The sequence below is a fragment of the Arachis hypogaea genome, chromosome 3, assembly GCF_003086295.3.
Source record: "Arachis hypogaea cultivar Tifrunner chromosome 3, arahy.Tifrunner.gnm2.J5K5, whole genome shotgun sequence".
Lineage (NCBI taxonomy): Eukaryota > Viridiplantae > Streptophyta > Magnoliopsida > Fabales > Fabaceae > Arachis > Arachis hypogaea.
In genome coordinates this window covers 24,561,600-24,570,751 of record NC_092038.1, presented here as the reverse complement: position 1 = coordinate 24,570,751, position 9,152 = coordinate 24,561,600, and the positions used below count along the sequence as shown (strand labels likewise).

The 9,152-nt window shown below is 30.9% G+C and overlaps 1 long non-coding RNA gene across 1 annotated transcript; it reads left to right on the top strand.

Annotated features, from left to right (window-relative positions):
* The first annotated feature begins 1,383 nt into the window (after positions 1-1,383).
* Positions 1,384-2,715, top strand: LOC112789925 (uncharacterized). The gene is made up of 2 exons (XR_011879640.1): positions 1,384-1,892; positions 1,993-2,715. It is a non-coding gene; the product is annotated as an uncharacterized lncRNA (long non-coding RNA).
* Positions 2,716-9,152: the final 6,437 nt, after the last annotated feature.

Here is a 9,152-nt window from a genome sequence, read left to right as displayed (position 1 = left end):
AGGTCTATAGTCACGGTTTTAGAGGGTAACCTAAAGAAGTTTATAGTCATAGTTTTGGAGAGTGACTTCAAAGGGTCTATGGTCACAGTTTTTCGAAAAAGAATGACCTAAAAGGGTCTGTAGTCATGGTTTTGGGAGGTAGCCTAAAGGGTCTATGATCATAGTTTTGGTAGGTGACTTAAAAGAGTCTGTGGTCACAGTTTTACAAACGGATGACCTAAAAAAGGTCTATAATTACAATTTTTTGAGATGATTTAAAGAGATCTATGGTCACAGTTTTAAAAAGTGACTTAAAAAAGTTTATAATCACGATTTTCATTAATTAGGACTATTATATAATTTTTTTAATAATTGGTCATTGTACATGATTAGATTAAAATTTAAGTAATTGTAAAATAATAAAATTAAAAAGTTTAATTTAAATAACTAAAATTTTAAATTTAATTTTATGAATAAAATAAATTAATTAAATATTTTTATCTTTAAATTAAAAAAATTATTTAAATTCATTAATAAACTAATAAATAAATATCTTATTTATTCTTAAAATAATTTTATTGTTTTTATAATTATTCTAAATTACTATTTTTTCTCATTTTTTATAATTTGAAATAAAAAGAAATCCAACTTCAAAATGACGTCGTTTGACGTTAAAAAAATCCTGTTATTCCTTCCTCAAGCTCTCTCATCTCCTGTCTCTCACTACCTCCGATCTCGTGCTCAAAGTCATCGTCGTTCTTTGTTTCATCACCATCTTGCACTCAGTCGTGTGCCTTCCGTGCATTTGTTGTCAGCGATAGAAGCAGCACGTCTTGGCACTAAAAAAACACAATTATTTTGCAACAAAATATCTATTTGTTTCAAAAACTTCAACTATTTTATAATAAAAAATTATTTTGTCACAAAATTCAGATAGTTTGTAACAAGTTATTTGTTTGTTACAAAACTCATGAATTCTTTTGTAATTAAATCAAGTTTTGATCATTTGAGTTTAAATTAATTAAGATTCTTATATATTTTTTATGATTTTGGGTATTTTGTTTATTTAAAATTTTAAAAAATTTAATAATTAAAAATTAATGAGAATTTTATATGATTTAATTTAAATATTGAGATTTTAAATCTAGTTTTATAAATAAAAAAATTAAGTAGAATATTTTAATTTTAAATTAAAAATATTTAAAATTTAAAACTAATTAGTAATTTGACAAATAGATATTATATTTCTAAAATAATTTAAATAAATTATAGTTGGTTTTCAGTTACTATTTTACCTTCTAATTTTATTAAAATTACTACACTACCCTAATCCTAACCCTAACTCTAGTTTTTCAATCCTAATCCTACTCTAATTTCAAACCCACCACTCACTAACCCTCACACACTCAACAAAGAAAGAAATATAGAATAAGGGAAGCAGGGGAGAAGAAGAAGAGAAGAAGAGGAGGAAAGGGGAGGATGGTGCCGGCGGAGGGAGGACCACCTTTCTCCATTACCGTTGCCGTCGCAGAGAGAGAGAGAGAGAGAGAGAGAGAGAGAGAGAGAGAGAGAGAGAGAGAGAGAGAGAGAGAGAGAGTTCACAAACATAGATCAAGAAGTGGAAAAGGGAGAAGAGAAGGAGAAGATGTCGGTGTCGGCGAAGCAAGGGGAGGTTGTCGCCGCCGTCGAGCTTGAGAGGAAGAAAGAGAGATGAACAAGGAGAGAAAAGAGCAGCCCTATTGCCGTTGCTACTGGGGCTTGTCACTGGAGCCACGACCATCTTTGTCGAAAGAGCTGATCGGCAAGCTGCATGCCGCTGTTAAAGTAGCCGTCACTGTCGCTAAGCTATTGCGCTGTCGTAGGAGCTATCCGGAGTTGTCGTTCTGTTGCGCTCTTACTTAACCATGTTCTTGGTTCACTTCTATTATTAATTTTTTAATTTGTTCTTCATTTTAATTTGTTCTTGATTTTGATTTTAGGGTTCACTGTTGCTAGTCTTGATTTTGATTTTAGGGTAAGTTTTGTCGTAGCAACCTTTACCGAGCAGCCTCTTCTCATCGAGCAATAGCATCCCGAGCCCTCTCCTGCTACTGGTTCAATTTATTTCTGTTGCCTTCGATGCTCTCATGTCCGGCGCTTGTGCCGCCGCTGCCAAGAAGAAGAAATCCGTCGCAGCTCTTCTCCCAAGAAACAAAAACCCACATTCTCTACACTCCCTACACAACCTCCACGCTAAACTCTAACGATCATAAACCCTCCGAAACTGTTCCTACGCCACCGAGTGACCCACCTAAGCAAGAACAGGAGAAAGAAGGCCTTTCTCCGACCAAGACTCACCATGTGTCCTCTTCAATCTTCATCTATTTTGTAGGAGCTGAAAGAGTGCGTTCCGCAGCTCAAGGCAAAGTCTTTGAAGTTCGATCCAAGCACAATAGCTGGTTGGGAGAAGGGCACGTCTGTGCTGTTCTCATTACTGGCATTGGTGCTTGACATGGTTTCAGAGGAGTTTGGGAGAATCAAAATGACAGATATTGGGTGCGGTGTAATTTGATGAAGACTGTGATATACTCTACCCCTGAGGATCTTGTGCCTCTGATTTATCTCTTGGTGCATGAAAGGTTGAAATTGGATTTGTAGTCTTTGACTGTCTTTTTTCCAACAGGGATTGTTTTGATGGGTTGCCATTTTGCTTTATGATTTTGAAGAATGAGAGTTTGGGTGCCACATCATTTTCTAGAGATGGAGTTAGACAGAAGGCCGAACATGAGTCACGCCTTAAAAGTTTCAAGATACAAATTGGGTCAACTGAATTTTTGAGAGCCAAACTGATTCAAGAGTCAAATTTCAAGGGTCATTTTGAGTATTAACTCGATAACCTCACAATTCCTAAAAAACTCACCACTTTTCAAATGGGGCAACCAATAGCATCTTCGATGACCTTTTCTCTAGCGTCACCACTATCTGTCTTGTCTCTCTTCCATCTTCTTCCACCTCTCATTCTCTTCTTCTCTCTTTTTCTCTCTCTCTCTCTGAGAACAACGCCAATAAAATGCATAATAGAACAAAAATGAAGCATTTTTTACTTTCACATATCATGATGAGAGTTCGTTCCCATTCACAGCCAAAAAAGGATTTCAATTCTTTCACACAATCAAACTTACCATCAATTTTTTAGAGATGAAAAAAAGTAAAATGCATTGGGAGAGGAATCTTACAACTGGTTCTCATGAATAACAATGAACTTGGTGACTGAATCAAGAGTGATAAAAAAAACGAACACTCTCCAACACAATCAAACTTCAAAGTCGCTTTCTTGTGATACTTACCTTAGATCTATAAGTAATTTGCAAAACTCAAGCTCATGGCTTTTATTCTGACTCTGACAGAAGTTGGAGACTTCAATTAAAAAGCAAAATTGGAGGTAGATCAAATGTCGAAATGACATTGTTGACCGTGATTCTGGTGACAATGAAAAAACCAATTTTTTCTCTCTCATCACATCCACCAAAATTTCCAACACCACTCTCGTTCTCACCTTCCAAAACCTTTTCTTCTTCTTGTCTTGTGTGGTCACCTTTATAGACACAAACACAGGTTAGACATTTGGTGACCTTTGGGTCCGTGTAGTGATGCATAGTGTTGGGTAGATTAATATCTTCAATGAGGGCTCTGATATAGATGATTTGTAGATTATCATTGATAGAGATGTGTAGAATTAAACTGAATAGAGCTTGACGTTGATGGCATAGAAAGATGAGGCTATAGAGACATCCTATGTGTAGAAGGCTGGTGAGGGAGGAGAAGGAGTAGAGGTTAAGGAGGTGGGAAGATGGGGTTGGGGGGTTGTTGTGTTTTAACTGTGTCATATTATTGCTCATTATACTACTTTTTCTTTTCGTTTGTCATCTCGGCCAATTTTCTTAATGAAGAGAGCTTTCTTTAGGGATTGACACTTTTGTAATGTTTTTAATTTATCGAGAATATTTTTGTCATTAACATAATTTGAAGGTATTTTTATTAGCGCCAAAAAATTTCGAAAATTTTTTGGTGGTTAACTCCTTTGAGATTTTCTACTTGACTAAATCAAATTGCAACAAGATCATAGATTTTCTTATTCAACCAGTAGTCCAGTTCAATTTTTAGAATTATGGTTGGTTATCAGTGGAAGTTGTACTTTTAAAGATGAATTACCACTCATATTTGATTTTTGAGGTTATTTAGAATTTTTTCAAGTTCATATTTAACTTAATTTGCTTATATTATTTATAAAAGAAATTCTTAATACGTTAAACATTTTAGTAAAAATTAGATAACAACTAATAAAATTATTAAATTATATAATATTAGGTTGCCAATATTTTTTAACTAACATCAACTAACTTTTTATAAATTAAAATTGATATTAAATTAGAATTTATAAACTTTTAAATAAAATTAGTTGATGTTGACTAAATAAAAATTGATTATCTAAATTTTTTCTATTAAATTATATTTAAATTCTATAATAATCAAAACTCAATTTAAGATACTGCATGGTTAACCCTTTTTACCTATCTGAAATAAGTTGATGATGTATTTTCAATTTAGAAACAACTACATAAACTATAATTAGAACAATAACAAATAATTTAAAAGAAAAGTATGAGGAGTCAATAGAATACTTCTACAATATGTACAATGGAGGTTTATGGAGTATTAGAGATATAATTATTATTGTTACCATTTTCCATCAGCTTTCTAGAACTGAAAGGTCAAAAATTCGATCTTTGGTGAACTCCAAAAACAGTTTAATCTCTTGGAAAGATGTTTATTATCCCTATTATTCGGATGGTTACCATAGATAGTATGGGGGATGTTCATTTCGTAACTCAATAGCCCATTGTACAATCCTAATTTAAATTCAAATCGATCCTTTTTGCTTTTGTATCTGCATTTTCTTGTTCTGCATCACCATGCATCACTATACTCCTGTCATTAGTCCTTGATTCTCCTGTCATGCTCCCCAATTCTCAGGTTATTTCGCTTTCTTTTATATATATATATATATATATATATATATATATATATATATATATATATATATTGTTGATTTTTTCAGCGACCTTTTTGGAGCCTGTAATGTTGTGTTTATTTATTCAGTTTTATTTTTTTTAGGCTATACCTTCTCTAACTATTGGCTTATTTCATTGGCTAAGTTCTCTGTTTTATTTTTATATAATATCAAATAAAAATTTTAGAATTAAATTGACTATAAATTCAACAAATGTATTTCATGTTTGATATTATATAAAAATAAATTGTTAACTTAATAAAAAATTAAATAACTAAAAATGTACATTTAATAAAAATATAATTTTATATTTTAAATATTAAAAAATATATTTTAAAATTAGACCAGTCGAACATATTTTTGTTATTTTCAACATTTAAAAATAAGGTATAAAAAATTTAAATGTAAAAAATTATCTATAAAAAATAAAAATAAAAAATAAAATCTAAACCTATTCTTAACGATCACCTTCTCTTTTTGTGAAACATCCAAACTTATTATTGTTTAAATAGAAAAATTCAATATGATTATTCCTTATCCATCCTAATATTCTAATGGAAGCCATTTCACCTGCGAACAATAGAAAAAATGGCCACCGCTCTATTTTGTAGGCGCCCTATTTCGTAGGGTATATAAAAAGATGATTTCAATCTCCAATTCACAGGCAAATGATGTGCAATTCCATTTTCACTTATGAGATGTCAGACTAAAACTGGTGCAAACTATGCTAAAATTAAAGGTTCAGGTTGAAAAAATGTTCAACGGAGAGAAAAAACACATGTACACAAAAACTGCGAGACTCCTGCTACAGTTTCTAGCCATTTTGCATATCAACCTAAACCGCGTATCAACATAAACCGCTACGCAGTTTATGCACATTTGCAATTCACACACAAACTATGACACCCCTCTAATAGATTATATATATTTTTGTAAACTGCGATACCAATTTATAAAAAAAATGTATTTTGATATCCATTTTGCAAAATGTGTATTTTAATAATATTGATGGCTAGTTTATTTATAACAGTAAATTACCCTAAATTGAATTTTCCAAATAACAAAATAAACAACTATAACAAGAATAAATTTACAATAAGTTATAAGAAGCGTTTCAGGTATATCCTGTCCTTTTTTGGAAGTTTGAAATGCCATGTACGAATAATATATGGGTCCATCTAGTGCACAGATGGATATATACAGATTTTTGTCTTTTTGTGGCTGAAAAAACGTGTCATTAAAAGTGTTGTTTAAAGAGAAAGTGTTACCCTTAATTGTTAACTTGGCTCTGATACCAATTTTTAAAAGTCGATTTTTCCTGTAATTTCTTTTTCGAAATTTCTATTAACTCTTCATATTTTGCTTCGAATAAGTTTGTAATTTGTATAGATTCGGTTGGTGGTGCTTTATAATTTGCAATTTCATAATCAAAAGTATTGACCATTTCTACTATTACTAATTCTGATTTCATTTTTACAATTTTTCAATCTTGTTTTAGTTTATAATATTCTTTTTTGCATGGATTATTGTATATAAAATCTTTTATCTGTTTGTCTTTTTCTTTAGTATAATTTTTCAAGTCCTCAAAAACTTCTTTTGTTTCTACACTTTCTGTTGTTTCTAAATATCTTTTTAATTTTTCAAATTCATTCTCCATTTTTTCTTTCAACAGCTTTAATTCTTTTAAGTCATAATATGGTTTTCCAGGCATTTATAAATTTTTTAAGTTTAGCTCCAACTTGTTTATATTTGTTCTTATTTCTATCCTTTTTATTATAAGGTCATTAATTTCGAACCGAAGATTATTTAATTCCCTTTTATATTCCTTTATTTTAGTTTTTAATTTTTTCGCCCTTTTTCTTTTTATTTTGTTTTCTGGTCTTTCAATCTTTGTATGCTTCATTATTTATCTTAGAATTTCTGCAAATTCTATCATCGATTCATCACTATTTTCTAGAGATTCTATTAATTTTTCTAGCTCTTCGACTTCTCTTTTTAACTTGTCATAAATTATTTTTAGAGCTTCAAATGCTCTTTGATTTATTTCAGAAAACTGTAAATAATTCAACCGATTTTCTCTTTCAAAGAGCTCTTGTTTCTTGTCTTAATAAGTTACATATATTTTTTCTTTATTTATTGTCACAGTTTAATGTTTAGGGTTTCATTTAATTTTTCGACCTTTTTTGTTAATTCTTTTATTTCAGAATTTTCTTCTTTAATCTTTAACTTGGATAAACTCAAAGGGCTATTAATTTTAGATTCTCTTATTTGAAAATTTGATGAAACTAATTTTTCTGATGGTTCTTTTAATAATAGAACTGGGTTTTCAATAGCTTTATATTTTGGTATTTCTGTTTTTACAATTTTCTGAAATAATTCATCAACATAAATTCTTTCTTTATTTTTAAATATTATACTATGATGGCTGTTTATTAAAGCATAATTTATTGCATATGTAATTGAAAAAGGTTCATCTTCTTGTTCCATTAGATTCTTTCTATGAAATTTATAAGCCAAACTTATAGATCTTCCAAGGTTTTCAGTTGATAAAGGTATAGCATATCCAAGATGGGCATTGAATTTAACATTTACGTTTGCCAAGTTTCCATGAACAATTCCAATTATTTGGTCTATTGGGTTATCAGTAATTCTTTTGTCACAGATTGCTAAGCTTATTGGTGAATTAATTCCTTTCATATATGTAGATTTGATTAAGACTTGTATAGTACTAATATGAATCCATCCAATTTTAGATCTTTTTTGTTGATCCTTAATTTTCTCAATCTGTTTACTCAATTCTTCATCATTTATCAAAGCTATTTCAAGTTCTCCATTGGCGGATTTTATCTTTATAGGGGCTTCAAGTTGAATTTTTCCATAGTATATTATATTTTTTCTATTAAAAACTTCCTTTAAAAGATTTTGTTTATTAAAATTTTCATTTGATTTGAGATTTAATTCTGTTTTTAGAACAGCCTGTTTTTCATTATCTAATAAAGCAGTTAATCTATAATAATCAGATTCTTCTGTTAATTCTAAACTTTCTAAATAATTCATAACTAAGAGATTAGGATAAAGGCGTACCTTTCTGGAGAAAAACTTCCTTTATTTAGAATATTTTACATAAGATGTTTTTATCTCCAGAGGGGAGATTGTAGATACTAACTCCAGAGGGGAGTTTAGAATTGGTTTTTCCTAAGGGAATTCTTCTTCAAACTACAGAATCGCCTCGGCCGCTTTCTCCTTGCTCTCCTAGCATATGAGTACTCTTAGCCTCCTGCTTTCTATTGTTTGATGCCTTCTACAATTGCCTAAGCAACCTATTTATAATGGTTGGGTCTGATAGACAATTCACATCCTTACCCTTCTTATGATGTCATTGCTTACGTCATTGTTTATTATCTTGCACCAGCTACATTGTTGGTGCTCTATGACCTAAGCGCTTACGTCACTATGCAATAATGTTGAGAGATGCTTCAGATGTACTGTCCTCCTCTTTCGTTATGTGACCTTCAGATGCGTTGTCTTCTTCCTTTATCATGTGGGTTGATTCCATTTCATTATTGCTTTCTTCAGATAACTCTGAGACACATAGCTGGCACTTGTGGTCTTCTCTGTCTTTTATCAAATAGCAGAGATTCCTCTTTATCCCTTCGGGGAGCTTTTCTAAGAGTCCAGATAAGTTGTAGAATGCTGATTCAAATTCCACTAAGAGTCTCATCTCTCTTTCTTCAATTTCATTTCTTTTACTGGACACAAGCAAAGTATTTCTGCTTTTATAATTGATTCTTGTGTGAGATTCCCTTGTTATCTTTTGAGTTCTTTCGAAGACCCTTGCTAGTGTGCTGGCTAATCTTCCTTCATGACTGTAGATTGTTAAATTTTGAACTTGATCAATTGGTTGAAAATTTCCTGAGAAGACGGACATGAAGATTACTTGATATGCTGGAACCAAGCATTCTTCTTCTTCATTAAAAATAGGTTGACTATTCGTAAATTTTAGGGATATATCCCTTGGATTTACGTTGTCAATCATATTTTTAAATCTTTTCAATGAATCCTGCAGGAAACTCACTAATAATTTTCAAATCATTAAAAATTAAAATTGTATCAATTAATCCAT